This window comes from Molossus molossus, unplaced genomic scaffold, assembly GCF_014108415.1.
Source record: "Molossus molossus isolate mMolMol1 unplaced genomic scaffold, mMolMol1.p scaffold_m16_p_12, whole genome shotgun sequence".
Taxonomy (NCBI): Eukaryota; Metazoa; Chordata; class Mammalia; order Chiroptera; family Molossidae; genus Molossus; species Molossus molossus.
This window is the reverse complement of record NW_023425347.1, coordinates 8,229,531-8,256,964: the sequence shown is the minus strand read 5'-3', so window position 1 is coordinate 8,256,964 and position 27,434 is coordinate 8,229,531. Positions and strand designations below refer to the sequence as shown.

Genomic DNA, 27,434 nt, shown 5'->3' with positions numbered 1-27,434 from the left:
TTAGCAAAGAACAAAGACTCTAAGTGAAGCACTGGGCAAAATGGATATAATAGATATCTACAGAGAATTACACAACAAAACTACAGAATTCACATTCTTCTCAAGTGCACATGGGACATTCTCAAAGATATACCACATGTTAGGATCAAAGCATCTGTACGAGCTCAAGAAGATTGAAATCATATTAAGCATCTTCTCAGATCACAATGGCATGCACCTAGAAATCAACTGCAACAAGAACATGCAAAGTCATTTGAACACATGGAGGCTAAATAGCATGTTATTAAACAAAGAATGGGTCACCAAGGAGATCAAGTAAGAAATTAAAAGCTTTTGGAATCCAATGAAAATGAACACACAACACAAAACCTATGGGATACAGTGAAAGCAGTTCTGAGAGGGAAATTCAAAGCACTACAGGCCTATTTCAAGAAGCAAGGAAAATCTCTAATAGACTCTCTAACCTCACAACTTAAAGAACTAGAGAGCAAACAAAAAGAAAACCCCAGAGCAAGGAGAAGGAAGGAAATAGTAAAGATCAGAGCAGAAATAAATGACATAGAGTCCAAAAAGCAATTCAAAAGATTAATGAAACAAAGAGCTGGTCTTTCGAAAAGATAAACAAGATAGATGGAACCTTAGGTACACTCACCAAGGAACAGAGAGAGAGAACCCAAATACACAAAATCAGAAATGAAAGAGGAGAGGTAACAACTGACACCACTGAAATACAAAAGATCGTTAACAACTACTATGAACAATTATATGGCAACAAATTTGACAATCTAAGCGAAATGGGCAAATTTCTAGAAATACATAGTTTCCCAAAACTGGACTGGGAACAGATAGAAAACTTGAACAGGCCAATAACAACAGAAGAAATTGAAGATGTAATCAAGCCTCTCCCAGCAAACAAAAGCCCAGGCAAGGATGGCTTCACAGGGGAGTTTCACCGAACATTAAAAAAATTACTAACACCCATTCTCCTCAAAGTATTTCAAAAAATTAAAGAAGAAGGAAGGCTTCCAAACTCGTTTTATGAAGCCAGCATAATTCTAATTTCAAAACCAGAAAAAGACATTACAAAGAAAGAAAACTACAGGCCAATATCCCTGATGAACATAGATTCCAAAATCCTGAACAAAATACTAGCAAATTGGATCCAGCAATACACCAAAACAATTATTCACCATGACCAAGTGGGATTCATCCAGGGATGCAAGGCTGGTACAATATTTTCAAATCAATAAATGTGATACACCACATAAATAAAATGAAGAATAAAAACCAAATGATCATATCAATAGATGCCGAAAAAGCCTTTGACAGAATCTAGCATCCATTTCTGATAAAAGCACGCAGCAATGTGGGAATAGAGGGATCACATCTCGACATAATAAAGGCCATATGTGAACGACCTACAGCCAACATCATATTCAATGGGCAAAAACTAAAAACATTTCCCTTAAGAACAGGAACAAGACAAGGATGCCACTTTTGTCACTCTGATTCATCATAGTACTGGAAGTTTTAGCCACAGCAATCAGACAGGAAGAAAAAATAAAAGGGATCCAAATTGGAAAGGAGGAAGTGAAACTGTCATCATTCACAGATGACATGATACTATGCATAGAAAACCCCAAAGACTCCATCAAAAATTTACTAGACTTAATCAGTGAATTTGGCAAAGTAGCAGGATACAAAATTAACGTCAAGAAATTGATGGAATTCTTATACACCAATGATGAACTCACAGAAAGAGAAACTAAATTAAAAAAATCCCATTTACCATTGCAGCAAAAAATTTAAGATACCTAGGAATAAACTTAACCAAAGAAATAAAAGACCTATTCACAGAAAACTATATAAGTCATTGAAAAAAGAAATAGAGGAAAATATAAAAAAGTGTAAGCACATACCCTGTTCATGGATTGGAAGAATCAACATCATTAAAATGTCCATACTACCCAAAGCAATCTATAGATTCAATGCAATCCCCATCAAAATACCAATGACATACTTCACAGAACTAGAACAAATACTTCAGAAGTTCATAATGGAACCAAGAAAAAAAACCCCGAATAGCCACAGCAATCTTGAAAAAGAAGAACAAAATTGGAGGGATCACATTACCAGATTTCAGGTTATACTACAAAGCCACTGTAATCAAAACAGTCTGGTACTGGCACAAGAACAGGCATATAGACCAGTGGAACAAAACAGAGAATTCAGAAATGGACCCAAGGCAATATGCTCAATTAATATTTGACAAAGGTGGCAAGAGCATACAGTGGAGTAAAGACAGCCTCTTTAATAAATTGTGTTGGGAAAATTGGACAGCTACATGCAAAAAAAATGAAACTAGACCATCAACTTACACCCTACACAAGAATATACTCAAAATGGATAAAAGACTTAAATGTGACTCATAAATCCATAAAAACTCTAGAAGAGAATGTAGGCAACAAAATTTCAGACATCATATGCAGCAGAATTTTCACTGATACATCACCTATGGCAATAGAAACAAAGGAAAAAATGAACACATTGTACTATATCAAATTAGAAAGCTTGTGCACAGCAAAAGAAACAACCATCAAAATGGAAAATGAACCCATTGTATGGGAGAGCATAATTACCAGTGATACATCAAATAAGAAGTTAATTTCCAAAATATATAGAGTGCTCATGCAACTCAACAAAAGGATGTCAAAGAACCCAATTAAAAAAATGGGTTGAGGACCTAAATAGTCACCTCTCCAAAAAGGAAATACAAATAGCCAAGAGACATGCTCAACATCACTAATAATCAGAGAGATGCAAATTAAAACAACAATGAGGTATCACCTCACACCTGCCAGAAAGGCTGTGATCAACAAATCATCAAACAACAAGTGGGGGTGAGTGTGTGGAGAAAAGGGGACTCTAGTACACTGCTGGTGGGAATGCAGACTGGTGCAGCAACTATGGAAAACAGTATGGTGTTTCCTCAAAAAATTAAAAATTGAACTTCCACTTGACCCAGTGATCCCACTTCTAGGAATAAATCCTAGGAAGCCTGAAACACCAATCAGAAAGAATACATGTACCCCTATGTTGACAGCAGCATTATTTACAATAGCTAAGATCTTGAAACAGCTTAAGTATCCATCAATAGATGAGTGGTACATATATACAATACATACAATAGATGAGTGGTACATAAAAGCTGTGGTACATATATACAATGGAATTCTATTCAGCTGTAAGAAAGAAAGATCTCTTATCATCTGAGACTACATGGAGGGACCTTGAGAGTATTATGCTAAGCAAAATAAGCCAATCAGAAAAAGACAAATACCACATGATCTCACTTATTTGTGGAATATAATGAACAAGGTGTGCTGATGAATAAAATAGACCCAGAGGCATAGAAAGGAGTATGATTCAGATGGGCAAATCTCAGAGTGGGGTGGGGGGAGGATGGATGAGATGAACCAAAGAACTTATATGCATGTATACATAACCAATGGACATAGACAACAATGCTGGGGAGGTGGGGGGAACAGATGAGGAGGAGGGTGTCTGGGGGGAAAAGGAGAAACATCTGTAACAAAAATAAATTAATAAAAATTGGGGGAAAAATAAAAGAATCACAATTATTCTCTAACTTCCAAGAAGTGTAAAGACCTCATTCCTCTCTTCTAGTAAATACTGTGCATTTTTGTAGTACAATAATTATTGAAAAATTTTGTAATTAGTTAATGTAGTCTCGCCCAATTGACCTAGAACATACGAGTGGCATTCTTCTTCTCTTCCTCCTTCTCCACCAGTTTCTTCTCTTCCTGTTTCTTCTCCTCTTTCTACTTATTTTTTTTCAGTAATTTATTTTTATATTTTTGTGCATAGTTTCATCTGGCAATGAATCCTTGATGAATAAAAAAATGAATAATTTTCGTAGGATACAAGATGTCTGAATAATCTACCTTTATTTAACAGATGACAATATTGAAAGTGGGATCCAAGAAGGTGATATGATTTCTGAGTCATGCAGCTTGAACTAGTACTCGAATCTAATGTCCTGAATCCTAGCTCCAGAATTCTTCATAGATGCTATATCTCCTGTCCTTAGATGCATTTCAGTTTGTAAATTAGCAATTTGAATCATTAAAATTATATAAGTATACAGAAAGATACATTTACTCTGTTAAAATTTTTGGGAAGACTTCTAAGAATGGTAATGATAGGTTTACAATTTAAAAAGAAATACTCCCCCCCCCCCCGAGACACCTGCAAAGAGGAGCTAAAGGACTGTAACTACACTAAAACTAAGGGAATCCTCTACGTCCTTTTTACAAGCTTGAAAGACTATCAGTGAGAGGGAACATGGTTTAGATTGAATTAAATGACACCTTTATTCACTGAAATAAAATATACGTTGAATGAATCAGCTGTGGGGGAGGTGGGATGGGTAGTGAGCCACCAGGACACCTCAAAGGCTCTCAAGCAAAGTAGTTGGTTTTCCTCCTTGATTCTAAAACATTCTCCAGTGAGTAGCTTTACTGGGGCTGAAATGTGGTTGTAGATCAAGATGTTCTAAAGAGGAAATTACACATTAACCTATACTACATGCTGAGGGAGTCCTACCAGCCCCGACTATAACATAAATATAATCAGACAAAGGTGATTCACAGACTTCTAAGGAGAATGAGCAACCAGAAAGGAGGCTAAACTAGGCAACTAGCACAAATGGCTCCCAATTAAAATGATTTAATGCAAAAAAAACAGAACATTATGTTTCATAAAGTTGTATTATTATTCACAGTGACATCCAAGAGGATAAAATAACAAGCAAAAGCTCCTATAAAAAAGAAACCAGTAGAGACGTAAAAAATTGCTGTAGAGAGAAAATAATAATTAAAGAAATAAAACCTTTAATCAATGAACTGACCAACAGAAAAAATACTACCCTGTCCCCGGCTTAGTTGTCCATGTCCATTGGTCATGCATACATGCATATAAGTTCTGTGGTTTATCTCTTCCCACCCCCCCACCCCCCATCCCCTCTTCTGAGGGATGTCAGTCTGTGCCCTACTTCCATGTGTCTGGGTCTACTGTATTCCTCAGACTGTTATGTTCATTATATTCCGTATATAAGTGAGATCATGTGGTATTTGTCTTTTTCTGCTTGGCTTCTTTCACTTAGGATAATACTTTCCAGATCCCTCCATGTCGTCTCAAAGGATAAGAGATCTTTCTTCTTACCGCTGCATAGTACTCCATTGTGTATATGTACCACAGCTTTTTGATCCATTCGTCTACTGGTGGACACTTGGGCTGTTTCCAGATCTTAGCTATTGTAAATAGTGCTGCTATGAACATGGGGGTACATATATTCTTCCTGATTGGTGTTTCAGGCTTCTTAGGGTATATTCCCAGCAGTGGGATCACTGGGTCAAATGGAAGTAAAAATGTAATTTTGGAATTGGTAAATCATCTCAAGAAAGTCTCTTAAACATTTGGCTGATTTGGCTCAGTGGTTGGAGCCTTGGCCTGCAGACCAGAGAGACCTGGGTTCCATTCCCACTGGGGACACGTACCTTGGTTGCAGTTTGTCCCCAGCCCTGGTTGGGGTCATGTGGGTCACAACCACTCGATGTGTCTCTCTCACATTGATCTTTCCCTCTCTCTCTCTTCCTCCCTCTCTCCCTCCCACTCTATCTAAAGATAAATGCAAAACATGTCCTCAGGAGGATAAAAATACACACACACACACACATGCACACAATGAGCAAAGCCATTATTAAGAAATACTAGATGAGCCATGACCTATTTGGCTCAGTGGTTGGAGTTTTGGCCTGAGGACCAAAGGGTCTTGGATTCGATTTCTAGTCAAGAGAACATACCCAGGTTGCAGGTTCATTCCCTAACCCTGGTCAGGGTCATGCAGGAGGCAACCAATCAAAGTGTCTCTCACATCAATGTTTCTCTCTCTTTCTCTCCCTCCTTTCCTTCCACTCTATCTAAAAATCAATGGAAAAATATCTTTGGGTGAGGATTAACAAAAGAAAAGAAAAGAAATACTAGATGATTAACAGTAAAAACTTCTTATTTTCTTCTGAGTTGTCCCAACCCAACCCAAGACTTTTAGACCCATTCTCAGGGGCAAGTGATGATAATCTTAATTATCCACAATATTTTCTCCCACACACTTGGGCATTTCTCCCAAAGAACAGCGTTAGAACACCACTGGGCCAAAACAGTTAGCTTTGTGCCAAGTTCCATAATGAGATGGAGAGGAAATTAGCCTTGCATAAAACCCAGGCTACAGACCAACCCAACTCCTGAGCAAATGACTCGAAAGAAGTGCTCATCTCTTGGGAACAAGCAGTGATTTTTCACCATAGGTCAGTCTATCCAGTTTAACCTTACTTAACAACAACAACAAAAATCTCAGTCCAAAGCAGCTGCACTTGGATTAATTCAAAACTTCCCCTAATGAGTAGATACTTCTCTTATAAAACTAACGGGGTCCTTCAAAATGTGCTTTGGGAATAAAGAGTGGTACACACTCCAAAATGAGTTTCTTCTCCATCCTAAAATAGTAAAACTACTTCAACCTCCAATTCTCACCATTACATACAATATGAAAAATTAATTAATTTTAAACTATTTTTAAGGAATAAATTGGAGTGTGGGAAAATAGGAATAAAAGTTCAGACTATGTAATAGAAACCAGGTGATAAGGGGAAGAAAAATGAACTAAATGCATGTTAAAATTCTTGACTGTGAAGGCTGGTGGTTATGAATGATGTTTAATTCTTAACTTTGATAGAAGAATGTAGGATAAAGTATGTTTGTAATAATTTAAGGGTGACCACTATTAGAATAATATTTAGATATAATATTTTTATATCACTAGAGAAAAACAAAAATGATCGAACAAGGAAGAGGCAGGAAAGGGGATAGAAGTAATAAGAAACCACAATGAACATAAAATATAAAATAAGATGTCAAGAGAACGATTGAATATATCATTAATCACAATAAATAATGTGCGTGGATAAAATTATTCTCTTTGCTATGTCTTATATTCAACAACAAAAAAGAACAGATTACATGACAGAGAAGAAATCAGCTAAAAACTATTTTTAAGGTAACAAATGATAAAAGAAAAGGTAGAAAATGAAGAAGTGAGCAAGAATATATCAGGAAAATGATAACAATGACACGTGGCAGTAATATTAATATCCCACAAAGTACACTTTAACATCAAAATATCAAATAAGGCTAAGAGAATTTTTATTGATAAAAGATGACATTGTAAGGGTCATAAATATTTACACACTAAACTACAATGTACGGCAATACATGAAGAAAAAAATTAAGAATTTAAAAAATTTTGACAAGATCAGTGTGTTTAAAATTTTTATGTCTTTCTCCTGGACAAACGTGCTGTCAGAGGCCTTTGTTCCTTTAGTGAGCCCTTCCCAGGGGCAGCAGATAGCTGCCATATCTGGGACTCCACCAACCTGACTCACACTGGTTGCCCCACCCTGGTGACTCCCTGAGGCCCCGCCCCACCCAACTTTCAGGCCAACCCAAGCTGTTGCCACTTGCTTAACCATAGGATTGGCCTGTCTTGGATCCTGCCTCAGGTTTTTCCTAAATTCTTTCAGACAAGCAGCATCCGGTGTCAGCTAGCCCCATACCTCCAGTTAAGTAATACACAGAAACAAACACAGGAAGGCAGCCAAAATGAGGAGACAAAGAAACAGGTCCCAAATGAAAGAACAAAACAGAACCCCAAGAAAAGAACTAAGCGAAATGGAGATAAGCAACCTAACAGATGCTGAGTTCAAAATACTGCCTATAAGGATGCTCAATGAACTTAGTGAGAACCTCAGTGAACTTAGGGCCTCAAGAGCATAAAAATGGACCAGTCAGAAATGATGGATGCACAGTCAGAAATGAAGGAGGCATTAACTGAAATAAAGAATAATTTACACCGATTCAATAGTAGAGTAGGTAAATCCAAGAAGCAAACCATCGATTTGGAATATAAGGAAGCAAAAAACACCCAATCAGAACAGCAAAAAGAAAAAAGAATCCAAAAAAAATGAGGATAGTGTAAGCAGCCTCTGGGACAACTTCAAGTGTGCCAACATTTGCATCTTGGGGGTGCCAGAAGGAGAAGAGAGAGAACAAGAAATTGAAAACCTGTTTGAAACAATAATGGCAGAAAACTTTCCTAACTTGGTGAAGGAAACAGACATGCAAGTCCAGGAAGCACAGAGAGTCCCAAATAAGATGAACCCCAAGAGGCCCACACCAAGACATATCATCATCAAAGTGCAAAAGGTTCAAGACAAAGAGAGAATCTTAAAAGCAGCAAGAGAAAGACAGCTAGTTACTTACAAGGGAGTTCCCATAAGACTGTCAGCTGATTTCTCAAGAGAAACTTTGCAGGCCACAAGGGAGTGGCAAGAAATATTCAGAGTGATGAAAAGCAAGAACCTACAACCAAGATTACTCTATCCTGCAAAGCTGTCATGTAGAATCGATGGACATATAGTTTCCCAGACAAGAAAAAGTTAAAGGAGTTCATCACCACCAAACCATTATTATATGAAATGATGAAGGGTCTTTTTGAAGAAAAAGATAAAATATATGAACAAACAAAATGGCAATGAATACATATCAATTGACAATTGAATCTACAAACAAAATGAACAGGTAGAACAGAAACATTCTAACAGACATAGAGAACATTTTGTTGGTTGTCAGATGGGAGGGGGATTGGGAGAATGGGTGAAAAAGGTGAAGAAATTAAGAAGTACAAATTGGTTGCTAGACTGACAAACCTCAAAGGGAAGGGGGTTGGGGGGGTGGGGGGAAATAAACCAAAGAACTTATATGCATGACCATTGGACACAGACAATAGTGTGGGAAAAGGCGGGAGCGGGGTGGGAGTGGGGAGGGAGTGGGGAGGAGGGGGTCAATGGGGGGAAAATGAGGAACATCTGTAATACATTCTACATTCAACAATAAAGATTTAAAAATTTTTATATCATAATTTAACAGATACAGTGGAAAAATAATTATGTTTAGAGTATTGGAATTATACAACAAGCTTTATTTAATAGACATGCTACATTTTAAATGTTCATGTACTATTTATACCAACTGTTTATAGACTGTACTGTAATGAAAATCTTAACAAATTTATATGGGTAGTCAATAGTGTCAATGCAAGAAACAGAAACATCCAAACTTGTAAAGAATTTTTATAAGAGTTTATTTGAGCCAAACTGACAATTGCCAGGAAGCAAAACCTCAAATGTTCCAGAGAACGACAGTTTTACAGTTTGTTTTCTGAGTTTGGAAGTAAGGAGGGAAATTCCATGAAGGTGGGGACAGCAAGGCAGGGATTGGATTGCAGGATGGTTAACAAGATTATGTGCTCTATTGACGGATATGCTTATTTTAAAGGTATGTTAACCTAGATGTACAGAAACAATGGACAGGGCTTGCTTAAGTCAAAGATAAACCTTTTACTAAAGATGTTATATGACTGGGCATAGCTACCCACCAGGAATTCAAGATCAGATCACCCTGTGAGATTATCTTCCATGGAATCCCTTTTGTTGTCCAAAATATACAGATGACAGATAGCAATTGAACATACCACATCATGTGACAACAAACCTAAAATAAACCAACAAAATATAGTCCCCACAATCTATTAAGAAATGTAAAAGCACTCATAAGTAACTCTTAAATTAAAAATTAAAATTACAATAACAGATTGATTAATTAGAAAATGACATAAAAAAGAGCTCTACATTTCATAACCTATGGAATGTTATCAAACTTCTGTCAAAAAAAAAAGAGATTTGCCCTGGTCAGTGTGGCTCAGCAGTTGGAGCATCAGCCTGCAGACCAGAGAGTCCCGGGTTTGGTTCCCGCTAGGGGCACATACCAAAAAAAAAAAAAAAAAAAAAAGAGAGATTTGCAAAAATATTTGAAAACCTGTATCTTTATTGCTTAAGAGCATGAGTTCCAGAATCAGGTTATACAGGTTTGAATCTCAGCTCTTCCACTTCCTGTGTGTGACTTTGTAATAATTATGTAACCTCAAAGAACTTAGTTTCCTCATATTTAAAATGGGAATAAAATAATACCTATCTCAGGGTGTTGTAAAAATAAAATGAGTAGTTATCGAGGAAGAGAGAGATTGAGAAAGTGGGAGAAAAGGATGAGATTGAAATATTGATTGGTTAATTGAGAGATTTCAACAATGTTATGAGCTGCAAGTTGTCCCCCCATCAAAAATTCATAGGTTGGAGTCCTAACTCCCAGCATCTCAAAATGTGACTGTATTTGGAGAAGGGCCTTCAATAGGGAATTAAAGTAAAATGAGAGACTTCTCGTCAAGATGGTGGGCAGGTAAACACGGTATCACATCCTCCCACAACCACATCAAAGTTACAAGTAAACTACAGAACAGCCATCATTCAGAACCACCTGACATCGAGCTAAATGGAAGTCCTACAACTACGGAATTAAAGAAGAAGCTTCATTGAGACTGGTAGGAGGGGCAGAGGCGGACAGGCTGGTCCCACACCCATGTGTGGTGGATAAAAATTAGGAAGATACCTCGGCTGGGAAGGTCCACACTGAGGACTGAGAGGTCCCTATCCCACATCAGGTGCCCAGCTCAGGGTTCCAGTGCCAGAAGAGAAGTTTCCATAACTTCTGGCTGAAAAAAACAGCAGGAACTGAGGCTCAGGGAGGCTGAGGCGCTTTCAGCCCCAGGCATCTCTTCTTAAAGGGCCCGCGCACGGACTTATCGGACTCTGTCCCTCTAAGCTTGGAGGGGAGGCACCTCGAGGGGCACCAGAGACAGACAGGGAAGAACTGAGCTGTTTGGCATTGGAGCAAGGGCTGGAGAGGCAGCTTTGTCCTGGACAGATGTGCTATCAGAGGCCTTTGTTCCTCTGGTGAGCCCTTCCCTGGGATGGCAGACGGCCACCATATCTGGTACTCCAGCAACCTGGCTCACACTGGTAGCCCCACTATGGTGATTCCTTGAGGCCCTGCTCCACCCAACTTTCAGGCCCACCCAAGCTGTTGCCAGTTGCTTAAGCAAAAGATTGGCTTGGCTTGGATCCTGCTTCAGGTTTTCCTAAATTATTTCAAACAAGCAGCATCTGGTGTCAGCTAGCCCCATACCTCTCGTTAATACATAGAAACAGACACAGGGAGGCAGCCAAAATGAGGAGACAGAGAAACAGGTTCCAAATAAAAGAACAGAACAAAACCCCAGGAAAAGAACTAAGCGAAATGGAGATAAGCAACCTAACAGATGCTGAGTTCAAAATACTGCCTATAAGGATGCTCAATGAACTTAGTGAGAACCTCAGTGAACTTAGTGAAGGCCTCAAGAGCATAAAAAAGGACCAGTTAGAAATCATGGATGCACAGTCAGAAATGAAGGAAGCACTAACTGAAATAAAGAATAATTTACACAGATTCAATAGTAGAGTAGGTAAATCCAAGAAGCAAACCATCAATTTGGAATATAAGGATGCAAAAAACACCCAATCAGAATAGCAAACAGAAAAAAGAAGCCAAAAAAATGAGGATAGTGTAAGGAGCCTCTGAGACAACTTCAAATGTGCCAACATTCACATCTTGGGGGTGCCAGAAGGAGAAGAGAGAGAACAAGAAATTGAAAATCTATTTGAAATAATAACGGCAGAAAACTTCCCTAACTTGGTGAAGGAAACAGAAAAAGTCCCTAATTTGGTGAAGGAAACATACATACAATCCAGGAAGCACAGAGAGTCCCAAACAAGATGAACCCCAAGAGGCCCACATCAAGATACATCATCATCAAAATGCAAAAGGTTCAAGACAAAGAGAATCTTAAAAGTAGCAAGAGAAAAGCAGTTAGTTACCTACAAGGGAGTTCCCATAAGACTGTCAGCTGATTTCTCAAAAGAAACTTTGCAGGCCAGAATGGAGTGGCAAGAAATATTCAGAGTGATGAAAAGCAAGAACCTACAACCAAGATTACTCTATCTGGCAAAGCAGTCATTTAGAATCGATGGTCATATAAAGAGTTTCCCAGACAAGAAAAAGTTAAAGGAGTTCATCACCATCAAACCATTATTATATAAAATGTTGAAGGGTCTTCTTGAAGAAAAAGATAAAAAATATGAACAAACAAAATGGCAATGGATATATATCTATCGACAATTGAATCTACAAACAAAATGAACAGTCAGAACAGAAACATTCTCATAAATATATAGAACATTTTGTTTGTTGCCAGATGGGCAGAGGCTGGGGGAATGGGTGAAAAAGGTGAAGGAATTAAGAAGTACAAATTGGTTGCTAGACTGACAATCCTCAAAGGGAAGGAGGTTGGAGGGTGGGAAGAAATAAACCAAAGAACTTAAATGCATATATGCATAACCAATGGACACAGACAACAGTGTGGGGAAAGGCAGGAGGGGGACAGGAGTGGGGGGTGGAAATGAGGAACATCTGTAATACATTCAACAATAAAGATAAAAATAAAGTAAAATGAGAGCATTAGGGTGGGCCTTAATCCAATCTGACTGCTGTCCTTATGAGAAGAGATTTATTTACACACACACACACACACACACACACACACACACACCTCCATAGGAAAAACCATGTGAGGACACAACAACAAGGAGGCATTTGCAATCAAGGAGAGAGGCCACAGAATAAATTAACCTTATTGGCCTCTTGACTTGGACTTACAGCCTCCAGAACTGTGTGAGGAAATAAATATGCATTGGTTAAGCCAGCCTGGTCTATGGGACTTGGTTAAGGCAGCCTGGTACAGTAATACAGACAGTTCCAGCAAGGCTGCTGCCGTGGCAGAGTGATGTGGGCAGGAGACAGAGTGCTATGCTCCTGAAAGTCTCAGTGACCTGGTCTCCCATGGTGTGAACCTCCCACTGAACCAAGTGTAGGTCTAGTGTTAGAGACACATGTATTTCATACAACACTGCCCCTAAAGAAAATCATCTCTACCTGGCAGTGCCCAAGTGGGAACGCAGAGATTAGATCCAATGATGGAGTAAGTGTCACCTTATCTGAGCTCACTGAGCCCAGTGCTCTGTACCCTGCCCTTCATGGTTGATTTAAAGGATTTTCAACAGCAATTTATCTACATAAAATTTCAGTTTTATGGGCCACTTTAGAGCTTAACCTTGACCTAAGCTGTCACTCCGCAGGGTAGCATGGTATCAAGTTTGGTGCTGAAAGAGAAGTGCACAAAAAGATCACCAGAAAAAGGAATAAACGTGTGTGTGTGTGTGTGTGTGTGTGTGTGTGTGTGTGTTTTCACTACATGGAGTGTGAGTTCCTACCCCTCCTACTTGGAGATTCCTCCCAAAAAAGGTTTACAGCAAAGAGGCAACAAAAATCACCATCAATACCTGAGCAAGTGTGGAGTGCCCCTCTGCTAGTCCTGTGCTATCCGTAGACTCTCCTAGATGAGTCCACACAGCTAGGGTCCACCTCAGTGACTCGCAGAACTGGACCCCTTAGGATTACCTGCGAGCTGCTGACCCAGCCACAGGCATCCTGACCTACATGGTCAGAGTGGAGACAGGTTGATGAGGAGATGAGAGAAGGGACTGTTTCAGCCAGGCTGCTGCCCATAGGAGACAGGAAGCCCAGGCGAGGCAGTGAGTCTACCAGGTAGACTGATCCCAGCAATGGAACGAAGGGATGACTATGCATAATGTCGCCTGAAGTGAAACCTCACTCTAGCAGTGTTTCAGATTTCTGACTCTGTCCAGTCATAAAACATGACTCTTACTCTTTGGAGGACAGGGGGGAGAATAAGTGGAAATGCAAACTTAATCCACAACAGTCTCTTGGAATTCAGCCATGTTGCAGATTTGGCATTTCAACATGTGAGGGAAAGGTAGATGCTTCATAAGTGATGTTGGGGTGATGGAGAAGGTGGGAAGAATAATTGTCAGATCCACACCCAACTCCAAACTTGCTACCATGAGGAAAATAACTCCCAGACAGTCACAGACTTAAAAATTACAAAACAATAAACACAATTATTTAAAATACAAGAAGCTCTTTCTGTAACTATGGGTTGGAAAATTCTAAGCATGGCTTAAAACCCACAAGTTATTTGAAAAAGATTAAAGTCACTTATAAAATTATATACATACTTAAATATTAAAGACATTATAAATGAAGTTAAATAATATCTGACAAACCATAAAAATATTTATAAAGAAAATTTACAAATAAAAGACAAAATAATTTATCAAAAAAGTATGAAGACAAAATAATTGTTTTAATGAACAAGTGATAAGAACAGAAAATCCACAAAAATAGAAGTGGTCAATAAGCATATGAAAAGACATTTCACCAGTAAGCAGGAAAAGACAAATTATCCCAGAAGAGAAATACCCCTTTTCATTCATCTTATCGGTAGACAACATTACACATCTGAAAGTATGGAAAGCAGGCCTTTCACTCTTGGTGGGTGGTGAGTTGGTACAAGAACAATTTGTAATAAAATTTTTTAAAGACTCCCTGAAGGCACATCTGGCCTAGGCCAGGGACTAGGCTGACTGGTCCAGAGAACCCCTCCAGCAAGGACAGGTCTTGATTCTCCTGAACCTTTCACGCTTGTGCCAGGTGGGGACAGCAGGTTACCTGGGTGGACCAGTACTGATACCGGAGAGAAATGAGCCAAATCCCACTTCCCAGGCTCTGCCCTGGGCTGTAGGAATGTTGGCAAGACTCAGGGCCTGTACTTCCATTTCCTCCTGCCACTACCTATAACTGGACCCACCATTCTCAAGGCCCCATCAAATTGAGAACCAGACATTTCCTAGGGTCAAGTCTTCAGCTACAATTGTTACTGCTTGTTGTTAAACCCACTGAGCCAAGCCACTCATGTGGGAAGCCATTTTCCCTCTGCCAACCCACAGCCCATACCTCTGAGGACCCCACCTCACCCGCCTCCTCACCCCACGTTGGGTACAGGCTGGTTTGACATTCTTCCTGGGTCTATACTTGGACTCATCAGTAACCTCTGCACCGCAGGGTCCCAGCAGCATCCGCCTCAGGGCACAGACGAATTCAACCTGCTGCATCCTCAGGCCCATGAATCCCACTCAGGCTGTCAGTGGTCAGGTGCTATTATCTGTGCCAGAGCAATGGGCAAGTGCTGTGCTGGTAATTATTTAAAATGTTACAAGGTATATACATTCAAGCTAGTGAATCCCCTTGGGGGTAACTACCCCACAGAAAGCCTACACATGTGCAAAAGGAGGTATGTCCATCCAAGCATGGTTCTTAATGCTGAACTTTCGTAAACAACCCAGCATATTTACCTACAGGGAATGGAGTGCTGTGTCTATATTATAAAACACCATATTGTGGGGTAAGAGAATAAAGCAACCATATACACACTGATGTAAATGATAATCAAGACATATTTTTGAGTGAATCAACAATCTTCAGAATAATGCAGACCATAATGTTCATTTACATATATACATACCACATACATATATGTGTATTTGTAGCTATGCATGCCTCTCTGTGTATACATTTATATATATCAATCCAAAAAACTATGTAATTTTATGGGAACACATGTATAAGCCAGTGTATAGCTTAAAATAAAAAAGAATGCACACCAAATAAGAACAGGAGTTACTTCTCAGGACAGGGAGGGTGGTCAAAATAATGTCTTAATTCTTCACAAGAACAAAACAGTCATTAAAATTAATTACACATAAATGAAATTTACAGAATAAATACAACTGGCCAATAAACTTGTGAAAAGATCTTGAGCCTTGCCAAAAGTCAAAGGCATGCAAATTATTATTTTTTAATTAATTTATGTATTTTTGTTAGAGATGTTTCTCCTTTTTCCCCCACTGATTCCCCCTTCCCCTCCCTCCTCGCCCTGTCCACAGCTGTGTTGTCCATGTCCATTGTTCATGCATACATGCATATAAGTTCTGTGGTTTATCTCTCCACCACCATCCCCTCCTCTGGGGATTGTCAGTCTGTGCCCCACTTCCATGTCTCTGGGACCACCCCATTCCACAGACTGTTATGTTCATTATATTCCACAAATAAGTGAGATCATATGATACTTGTCTTTCTCTGTTTGGCTTCTTTAGCTTAGGATAATACTTTCCAGGTCCGTCCATGTTCTCTCAAAGGATAAAGGATCTTTCTTACAGCTACATAGTACTCCATTGTGTATATGTACCACAGCTTTTTTATCCATTTGTCTACTGATGGACACTTGGACTGTTCCAGATCTTAGCTATTATAAATAGTGCTGCTATGAATATGGGAGTACATATATTCTTTCTGATTGGTGTTTCAGGCATCTTAGGGTATATTACTAGAAGTGGGATCACTGGGTCAAATGCAATTCAATTTTTAATTTCTTGAAGTAACACGTTAGAGTTTTCCATAGTGGTTGCACCAGTCTGCATTCCCACCAGCAGTATACAAGAGTCCCCTTTTCTTCACACCCTCGCCAACACATGTTGTTTGATGATTTGGTGATGGCAGCCATTCTGACAGGTGGGAGGTGATCTCATTGTTGTTTTAATTTGCATCTCTCTGATGATTAGTGATGTTGAGCATTTCTTCATATGTTTCTTACCCATTTGTATGTCCTGTTTGAAGAGGTGTCTATTCCTCTGCCCATTTTTAATTGGCTTCTTTGTTTTTTGTTAAGTTGTATGGCCACTCTATATAAATTGGAAATTAACCCTTTATCTGATATCATTGGCAATTATGCTCTCCCATACAGTGGATTGCCTTTCCATTTTGATGACTGTAGCTTTTGCTGTGCAGAAGCTTTTGAGTTTGATGTAGTCCCATGTGTTCATTTTCTCCTTTGTTTCTGTTGCCTTAGGTGATGTATCAGTAAAAATTCTGCTGCGTATGATGTCTGAAATTTTGTTGCCTACATTTTCTTCTAGGATTTTTATGGATTCGTGTGTCACATTTAAGTCTTTTATTCATTTTGAGTTTATTCTTGTGTAGGGTGTAAGTTGATGGTCTAGTTTCATTTTTTTGCATGTAGCTGTCCAATTTTCCCAACACCATTTATTAAAGAGGATGTCTGTACTCCACTGTAAGCTCTTGCCAACTTTGTCAAATATTAATCGAGGATATTGCCTTGGGTCCATTTCTGGGTTCTCTGTTCTGTTCCACTGGTCTATATGCCTGTTCTTGTGCCAGTACCAGGTTGTTTTGATTACAGTGGCTTTGTAGTATAACCTGAAATCTGGTAATGTGATCCCTCCAACTTTGTTCTTTTTTTTTTTTTCATGATTGCTGTGTCTATTCGAGGTCTCTTTGGTTCCATATGAACTTTTGAAGTATTTGTTCTAATTCTGTGAAGTATGTCATTGGTATTTTGATGGGGATTGCATTGAATTTATAGATTGCTTTGGGTAATATGGACATTTTAATGATGTTGATTCTTCCAATCCATGAACAAGGTATGTGCTTCCACTTTTTTATATCTTCCTCTGTTTCTTTGTTCAATGACTTATATAGTTTTCTGTGAATGGGTCCTTTATTTCTTTGGTTAAGTTTATTCCTAGGTATCTTAATTGTTTGCTGTGATTGTAAATGTAATTGTTTTTTTAGTTTCTCTTTCTGTGAGTTCAACATTGGTGTATAAGAATGCCATCAATTTCTTGATGTTTATTTTGTGTCCTGCTACTTTGCCAAATTCATTTATTAAGTCAAGTAGATTTTTGATGGAGTCTTTCAGGTTTTCTACGTATAATATCATGTCATCTGTGAAAAATGACAGTTTCACTTCCTCCTTCCAATTTGGATCTCTTTTATTTTTACTTGTACTTTCTGTCTGATTGCTGTGGCTAAGACTTCCAGTACTATGCTAAATAAGAGTTGTGAAAGTGAACATCCTTGTCTTTTTCCTGTTCTTAAGGGAAATGCTTTTAGTTTTTGCCCATTGAGTATGATGTTGGCTGTAGGTCTTTCATATATGGCCTTTTCTATGTCAAAATATGATCCCTCTATTCCCACATTGCTGAGCGTTTTTATCAGAAATGGGTGTTGGATTTTGTCAAATGCTTTTTCAACGTCTATTGATATGATCATATAATTTTTATCTTTCATTTTGTTTATGTGGTGTATCACATTTATTGATTTGTGAATATTGTACCAGCCTTGCATCTCTGGGATGAATCCCACCTGGTCATGGTGAATAATTTTTTTCATGTATCACTGGATCCAATTTGCTAGTATTTTGTTCAGGATTTTGGCATCTATGTTCATCAGGGATATTGGCCTGTAGTTTTCCTTCTTTGTAGTGTCTTTTTCTGGTTTTGGAATTAGAGTTATGCTGGCCTCATAAAATGAGTTTGGAAGTCTTCCTTCTTCTTGAATTTTTCAAAATACTTTGAGGCCCTGGCCAGTTTGGCTCAGCGGTTAGAGCGTCGGCCTGCCTTCCAGAGAGAGCCGAGATCGGTTCCCCCTAAGGGCACGTACTTCGGTTGCAGTTTGTCCCCGGCCCTGGTTGGTCATGCGGGCGGCAGCCACTCGATGTGTCCCTTCACGTCGATGTTTCTCTCTCTCTCTCCCTCCCACTCTATCTGTACAAAAAATGGAAAAATATCCTCAGGTGAGGATAAAAAAAAAAAATACTTTGAGGAAAATGGGTATTAGTTCTTCTTTGAATTCCCCCGTGAAGCCGTCTATGCCTGGGCTTTTGTTTGCTGGGAGAATCTTGAATACCTCTTCAATTTCCTTAGTTGTTATTGGTCTGTTCAAGTTTTTTATCTCTTCCCTGTTCAGTTTTGGGAGAGTATGTGTTTCTAGAAATTTGTCCCTTGCACTTAGAGTGTCAAATTTGTTGCCGTATAATTGTTAATAATATTTGTTAATGATTCTTTGTATTTCTGTGGTGTCAGTTATTATTTCTCCTCTTTCATTTCTGATTTTGTGTATTTGGGTTTTATCTCTTTATTTCTTGGTGAGTGTAGCTAAGAGTCCATCAATCTTGTTCATCTTTTCAAAGAACCAGCTCTTTGTTTCATTGATCCTTTGAATTGTGTTTTTGGTCTCCATGTCATTTATTTCTGCTCTGATCTTTACTACTTCCTTCCTTTTATTTGCTTTGGGGTTTTCTTTTTGTTTGCTTTCTAGTTTTTTTAAGTTGTGAGGTTAGATAGTCTATTAGAAATTTTTCTTGCTTCTTGAGATAGGCCTGTAGTGCTATGAACTTCCCTCTCAGAACTGCTTTCATTGCATCCCATAGATTTCGTGTTGTTGTGTGTTCATTTTCATTGGTTTCCAGGAAGTTTTTAATTTCTTCCTTGATCTCCGTAGTAACCCATTCATTGTTCAATAACATGCTATTTAGCCTCCATGTTTTCAAATGTCTTTGCATGTTCCTGTTGCTGTTGATTTCTAGTTTCATTCCATTGTGATCTGAGAAAATGCTTGATATGATTTCAATCTTTTTCAACTTGTAGAAACTTAGTTTGTGCCCTAGCATGTGATCTGTCTTTGAGAATGTCTCATGTGCACTTGAGAAGAATGTAAATTCTGAAGTTTTGTGATGTAATTCTCTGTAGATATCTATTAAATCCATTTGATCTAGGGCTTCATTTAGGGTCTGTGTTTCCTTGTTAATTTTTTTTTATTTTTTTTATTTTTTTATTTTTTTTACCCTCACCCGAGGACATTTTTTCATTTTTTGTTCAGATAGAGCAGGAAGGAGAGTGAGGAAGAGAGAGAGAGAGAGAAACATCGATGTGAAGGGACACATCGAGTGGCTGCCACCCACACGACCAGCCAGGGCCAGGGACAAACTGCAACCGAGGCATGCGCCCTTAGCGGGAACCGAACCCGGTTCTCTCTGTACCGCAGGCCGACGCTCCAACCGCTGAGCCAAACCGGCCAGGGCGAATTTTTTTTTTAGAAGATCTATCCAGTGATGTCAGCAGGGTATTGAAGTCCCCTGCTATGATTGTATTGCTGTTGATTTCTCCTATGAAGTCCTCCAAAAGATTTTTAATATATGTTGGTTCTCCTATATTGGGTGCATATATGTTTATCAAGGTTATATCTTCCTGTTGAATAAATCCTTTCAATATTATGTAGTGGCCTTCTTGGTCTCTAGTTATGGCCTTCATTTTGAACTCTACTTTATCAGATGTGAGTGTTGCTACCCCAGCTTTTTTTTCCTTTCTGTTTTCTTGAAAGATTTTTTTTTTCATCCCTTCACTTTCAACCCATGTGAGTCTTTTGTTGTGAGGTGAGTCTCTTGTAAATAACATATATGTGAGTCATGCTTTCTTATTCAGTCAGCTACTCTGTGTCTTTTAATAGGAGAATTCAAAGCATTCACATTTAAGGTGATAATTGATATGTACTTATTTATTGCCATTTTTGTTTATTGTGGTTATATTTTTCTTCCTATTTCTTCTACTAATTACAGCAGTCCTTTTAACATTTCTTGCAGTGTTAATATATTTCCTTAGCCTTTTTTTTTTTTTTTTTTTTGGTCTGGAAAGCTCTTTATTTGACCTTCTGTTCTGAATGATAGCCTTGCTAGATAGAGTAGTCTTGGATTCAGATCCTTGTTTTTCATGACCTTGATTACTTCATGCCGCTCCCTTCTGGCCTGTAGTGTTTCTTGTGAGAAGTCAGCTGAGAGCCTTATGGGGTTTCCTTTGTAGGTCACCTGTTGCTTATCTCTTGCTGCCTTTAGGATTCTCTCTTTGTCTTTAATTTTTGGCATTCTAATGACTATGTGCTTGGTGTGGGCCTGTTTGGGTTCTTCTTACTTGGGGCTCTCTGTGCTTCTTGAACTTAAATGCCTTCTTCCTTCACCAAGTTAGGAAAGTTTTTTGTCACTATTTCTTCAAAAATATTTTCTAACCCTTGCCTATTTTCTTCCTCTTTGGCGACTCCTATGATGCAAATGTTATTATGTTTCCAGTTGTTCCACAGTTCCCTTAAGTTATCTTCCTGTTTTTAATTGCTTTTTCTTTTAATTTTCTGATTGGTTGATTTTTTTTCTACCCTGTCTTCAAATTCACTGATCCGGTCCTCAGCTTCCTCTATTGTGCTGGTTAGTCCTTTCAATGTGTTCTTTATTTATGATATGTCATTCTTCATTTCCACTTGGTTGGTTTTCAATGTTTCTATATCGTTACTCATGGTGCTCATGTCCTTACTCTTGCTATTGAGCTTCCTCAAGGTCATGGCTCTGAACTCTACCTCTGATAATTTGCTTAGCTACATTTCATTGATCTCATCTTCAATAGAGTTCTCTTGTTCTTTTATTTGGGATTTGTTTTTTTTGTTTCACCATTTTGGCTATGTCAGTGGGTTTTGTAGCCTGCCAAGTTTTCCCTGTGGGTTTCTTTGTTCTGCTGTTTGTGGCTCTCTCTGCTGGGTTCGGATGAGCCTGAGTGGGCCCACGTTAAACATCACTGTTAAGTCTTACTTTCATGGTTAGATTTGCAAGCCAGGACAGGTACAGGTATCCTCTAGCTTTTTCCTGGTGGCTAGTAGTCTCAGTTACTCAGTGCCTTGGAATGTAGCCCTGGTGTTCTGCATAAGAGGATTTCCAGAAGGTGGGATAGATGCTGGTTTTTAATGAGCCTCAATTTTCATTTATTTGCCTCACCTGGGAAAGGCTGAATCTCTGAGAAGGGAGCTGCTGCTTTTCCCCATAGCTCACACTGGTCACTGTCTTTTGTGGCCGCAACTCAGCAAAAACTCTGAGTGCCCTCTAAATCCCGCGTGTCCCCACAGAGTTCCAGCCCAGTCTGCCCTACCTCTGCTGTAGCCCCCAGGTTAGTGGCTGTGGCTATTTTATCACTCTGTTTGGGCTCTCTGTGCTGTGGGGCGGGCTTGGTCTTTATTCCCCGAGGGTGCTGCTCACAGCTCAGACTGCTGCTGTCCTTGGGCTCCCAGCCCGCCACCCTCTCACGCCTCCACAGATCCTGCCAGTGTCCCTGGTTATATGGTCCAGTCCTGCTGCTTTACTGTTGCTTTTTTCTGAGGATTTGTCTTTATTTTAGTTGTAATTCCCGTTTGGTCCTGGGAGATCGTCCGCATAGCTTCTTTTCACTCCACCTCCATTTTCACATCCTCTATGCCTATCTTGTGCGCAGCTGGGTCTCACAGGCCTCTCTGGTTCCCTCGTACCCTGCAGGTCCTTTGGGTAACTGAATCACACAGTTTTTTGGGGGACCTGGCTCTATGCCTATCTTATGGGCTGCTGGGTCACACAGGACTCTGTGGTGCTTCAGCACCCTGCAGGTCCTACAGGTAACTGGATTGCACAGTCCCCGCTGGGTTGCACAAGTCTCGCTGGTGCCCCTGCACCCTACAGGTTCCATGGGCAGGTAGCTGGATCTCACCAGTCATTCTTGGACTCCGGCTTCCCACTGCTGTTGAGGGCTTCTGGGTCACACAGGCTTCTCTGGGGCCCCAGCACCCCACAGGACCCATGGGCAGCTGGATCGCATCAGTCCCTCTTGGGCTCTGGCTTCCCACTGCTCTTGTGAGCTTCTGGATCGCACAGGACTCTGTGGAGCTCCAGATCCCACTGCTGGTGGCTGGGGAGTGCTGCTGCCCCATGGGACTCAAGTACTGCTCAGCTTTTGCTGTAGTTTTTGGGGATGGGTCTCAGCTGCTGGTCTGTGCTTCTGTTGCCTGGGGATGGATGTCTGGTCCCAAGCCTCTGTTGCTAGGAGTATATCTCCACTCTGATGGGGCTGCTGCTGAGGGGGAGGATGGTGCTGGGCTCCAGGCTGTCAGCGACTTTTATTACCAGCACCTTAGGAGCTCCACTACTGTGCACTGGTCTTTGTTGACACAGTGTCTACTGGACCAATTGTGCCAGGTACACTGGTGGGCTCAGGTTGCTGGGCCCTAGCCACTCCCACTGCCTCTTCCCAGGGAAGACCTGGGATCTTCTGAAATGGTAGGACCTCCCCGTGGGCAGGGAGAAGAGCCCTGAAGAGCCAGTTATTGTGGTAGCCAGCTGCTCCTGTCCACAGCACAGGAACCTTCTACTCCATGGCTCTGCACTGCTCAGGTTTGGTGGTCTACCTTCACGTCCACTCACACTCTCTCACACACTAGCTCACTCTCTCACACACTACCCTCCCTCCAGTCCTGCCCGCTGCCATCCCTTGAAAATTTTTTAAATAGCAAGAGTTATCCTCTCACTTATTAGTCTGGCAAGAAGTCAACAGTGTGGGAATTTTGGCTGTTGGGAAGGTCGAGTAAAAGGAGTGTGTCACACACCCTTCCTGGCTCACATACATCCAACCTGCTTTTGTATACAGCTGTTGCTGCAGCAGCCAGCTGTGGGAGGTGCAGTGATGACCTCTCCTCAGCACTCTGTCTCTTGCTTTCCCTGCTGCTCTTCAGCCCTCCGCTCCACCCCTTTCCCCAGCTAGCTGGGCCATTCTGGCACATAAGCTACACAGTCAAGTTCAGAAGGTAACACATCCAGGGCAACGCTTGATGGGAGTTTGGGACACACACTCTCTGCTCCATTTCTCTGAGAACAATTCTGAACATGTTCTACAAAGTTCCTCAGAGGGTCCCCAGCAGTGCCCAGCTCAAGAACTTACCCCTGCACTGTTGACCCTTCCCTCTCTGCCACTCCCATTCCTTGGCATTGCTTTCCAAAGTCACCTTCCCGCACAAAAGCCTGGCAGGCTCTGCCTTCAGAGGACATCTCATGTGTCCAGGATCTGCTGAAGGACAGACAAATTCACACAATGTACTTGGAGCACAGTTTGGTTATGGAGTAAAGAGTAAGTATGCACAACCTGGTCACTATAGTTTCACTCCTAGAAATTGATTCTGCAGAAAACTCACCCAAGGACAAAAAGATACCTTCATTTTATCCATTTATGATGAATCCATTTATTAGTATGTTTGCTCGTCCATTTGCGTTCATCTGTTTGTTCTCTCCTGTCCCAGGCACATGTGACTAAGGTAGATAACCACTTACACTTCTTCTATCAGGAGGGGTTAGAGAGTAAATAAGAAACAAACACTCTGACAAATGAATGTGCAGGAGTCCTCATCCTCGTTACTCCTGATAACAAATGAAGAAAAACTGGAAACTTCCAAGGTCAAAGAAACGAGGTCGAATACATTGCATTGTATTAGCATGCAGTGCATTAGCATGATGCCATTGAAAAGCCACAGTTCCTGAAGAGCCGATACAGGCAGATGCAAAGGCTTTTATGTAATGAATAAAGCTACCAGCAAATTGACAGAATGTCCAGAGTGATTTTGTTTTTCAAAAAAGAGTTATTTATTTCCATACACATCCTCACACACCTCAAATATTATTAATATATTTTACACTTTTTCCTAAGTACATAATCCATTAGCATTCATCTGCCTGGAGGTAATTTGGTTATGTTGCAAAAAGATAAAAAGAAAAGAGTGCAGGTCTTATTGTTATCTCTTCCCACCTAGGTTTTAGCTCAGAGAGGAAGGGCAGTGGATAAAGGCAGGATATCAAGTATTGTGGGCTTTTGCTCCTGCTGCCTGTCTTGGACTCTGAAAGGCACTCAACTGACTAGCGGCCCCCACCAACCTCAGGTGTGGCCACATCAACCTGGTGGACCAGCCGGGCAAGACAGAGGTGGCCCTGGGCTGGCCTCAGTGTCCGTGGAGCGTGGACACCAGACAGACATCCATGGGCTAGCCGTGGCTTGTCATGCTGGTGAGCAGTGACCTTGCAGCAGAAGCCAGGTGAGCAGGTGAAGGGCCTGGATGGGAGACGAGGCAGAGAGAGGTTCATGAGTCTACAGATGGTAGTAACAGGCAGGGTTCCCTCCAGGTGGGGACAAGTGCCAGAGGGAAGCAACAGTGATGGCCTGGAACATCCCCCACCTAATAACAGCCTGGGAGTACCAGGTCTTCCTTCTTCTCTGGCAAAGGTCGTTGACAGCCCCCACTTTACCACCCATGAGACAAAGAAAGGGGCAGGAAGGGGGCAGAAAAAGGCAATCCTAAAGTCTGGGCATATTTGCCTTAAAAAAGTGAGAATTATCTGAAGAAATTGTTTACATTTTCAAGTCAAAATTGGAAATACAATGGACATTAATTTACATATTTTAATTTTAATATATAGCATAATTTAAAATGTTCCCCTGATAACCAGTGTATAGGGCTCAGAGAAAAACCAAATTAGATGCAGATTAAGCCAGAAACCTATCTCTGCACTCTGAGTCGTAGTGTGAGTTAAACGTCTGATAAATGCCTAAGCCTCGACTTCTGGAAACAGGGCTAGTTTCAGGCATGTGAAGGACAAAGGGATATTTTCACCTCCTAGTGTATATATCTTGTACTTTTAAATACTTTTACAGATCTGGAGAGGTGCAAAAAGAAACACCTGACAAATAGTTGGAAGGCAGATTTCTCTCTTTCATCAAGTCCCTTCATTTCAAATTTCCCCAAGCCCTTGGACCTTGCCCTTTGATCTGCCCTTGATTGCCAACCAATATTCAGTTTCTAGTTTTTCTCCCAATCAGTTTGACACAAAAAAAAGAAAAACTAAACTTTTGTGTTCCTTTCCTTTAAAGAAATTTTGCACAAGAAACTTTCCTTTTCCTTTCTTTTCACAGGACATTTCCTAAGATCTAGCAATCCTCCTTTATCCACAGGTTATGGCTACAGAAAGCAGGAGGGCAGTAGTATTGTGCCTATACTCTACCCATTTGTTGGCCCCTGGCAAATTGTTCACTCAGGGAGAAATCTAATTTAAAAGATATTTGGGGTAAATGAAAACAATACACAAGCAGGCCACCCAGCCTCCCCCATGCCCTTCCCAGTAGTAATGGGTCCCATTGTGGGGTTTGATGTTACAATTCTTCATTTCAACTCTGAGCCTGGTCACTGGTCGATGGGGACTTTGGGGTCCCACCAGGATCACACAGAGCAGAGGTGAGCATGCTTCACCCTCCCCACGATAGGCTCCTGAAGGACTGTGGAAACCTCATGGGCCCTCCAGGGGAGGAGTTGGGTAGGGCAGGGAGCACGGGAAAGGGCAAGGAAGCAAGAAAATGTTTACTTATGCTAAGAAAGTGCTTTCACACAATGTATCTCAATTTTTTGAAGGTGGAATTTATTTATTTATTTGTAACAGCTTTATTGGGGTATATCTCAATTAATTTTTATACCTCCCTGAAGAGTGTGTACAGGTTACTACACTCATTCTTCAGATAGACAAGAAGTTCAGAGAAGTTGAGCAACATTCCTACCATCACACAGCTATAATGTAGCAGAGCAGGGATTCCATGCAGGTCTCCAAAGTTCTCACACTTCACTGACTCTACCACTGGGCCACATTAAGGAGGGAAGGAAATAAGCCTTATCAGGTAGGATCTGATTTGCTTCTGTGGGAAAAACCATGAACAGGAATGCGAGTGAGGCTCAGGCACACTTCTGCCTCCTTTTGATCTAAAGCATTCTCAAACCATGTGACTTCCCTTCCAGAGCAAAGTAACACCTTCTCCTGCCCTACAAGTGCACACCAGAAACCTTTGTCCCTAATTTGCACACTTTACTCCTGAAAGTTGTGGCCTGAAGTAGCAAAGATCAGTGGCTCCTTCTAGGCTGTGAGAGCCCAGGGAAGTGTGCTTCCTGGCTGACAGTAGTTCCTGCCCTGGGTTCCAGTCTGGGGGCCTGTTCGACTTCAGTTAGCATGGCTTCCGGAGAGCCGTCCTTGACACCAGGGAACGCAAGTCAATCCAAAATAGCGGAGAAGCCTCAGTCTCTCCGAGCAGAGGATCTGAGATTCTTCCGGATATAGCACACGCGAGCAAGGCTGGCCGCGTCCCCTCACCCCCCTGCTCACTGTGGGCTTTGTTACCTACCACTCGGCAGGAGAGCAGAAACAAACTCTACCATCTGTATCTGTCTGGGTGTTGGTCGTGACCGTAAGGCTCCTAAAGCCAGCCTTACTATATCCTAGGAGTCATCATGGGGTGGACCCCTCAGCCCACCTGCAATGTGGGATTTTCCACTCTTGTTGGGAGCCTCACAGAACCTTCTGGAGGACCATGTCTCCCAGTGGCCATTTCAGAACAGGGATTGGGGTGATTCCACTTCTGAATGCCTCATTGATTCATTTCTTCATTCTCTCAGAACTTTGTACACTTTATTCGTTTAACACAGTTATTGAGCTTCTATTACACACCAGGCCACTCTCCTGGGTATCAGCCTATATGCACCCCTAGATACCATTCCAACCCCAAGACTCAGCCATTAAGAGATGGTCTACAGAAAAATACATAAAACAATGTATTTCCTCAGAGAGGCTAGAGAAGACGTGTACACACCCTGTAGTAAGAATGAGGACAGCTTTT

The 27,434-nt window shown here is 40.7% G+C and overlaps 1 long non-coding RNA gene across 4 annotated transcripts in view; it reads right to left on the bottom strand.

Moving 5' to 3' along the window:
- Positions 1-27,434, bottom strand: part of LOC118626345 — a 209,221-nt gene that overhangs the window by 73,311 nt on the left and 108,476 nt on the right. For 2 of the 4 annotated variants that reach the window (XR_004958899.1, XR_004958901.1), the window contains 3 exons: positions 24,659-24,833; positions 23,676-23,798; positions 15,030-15,205 (listed from right to left, as the gene is read on the bottom strand). The exons of 1 other annotated variant lie outside the window; for it this stretch is intronic. This is a non-coding gene — a long non-coding RNA (uncharacterized LOC118626345). The remainder of the gene's footprint in view (positions 1-15,029; positions 15,206-23,675; positions 23,799-24,658; positions 24,834-27,434) is intronic. One more of the 4 variants, XR_004958898.1, reaches the window with a different exon arrangement.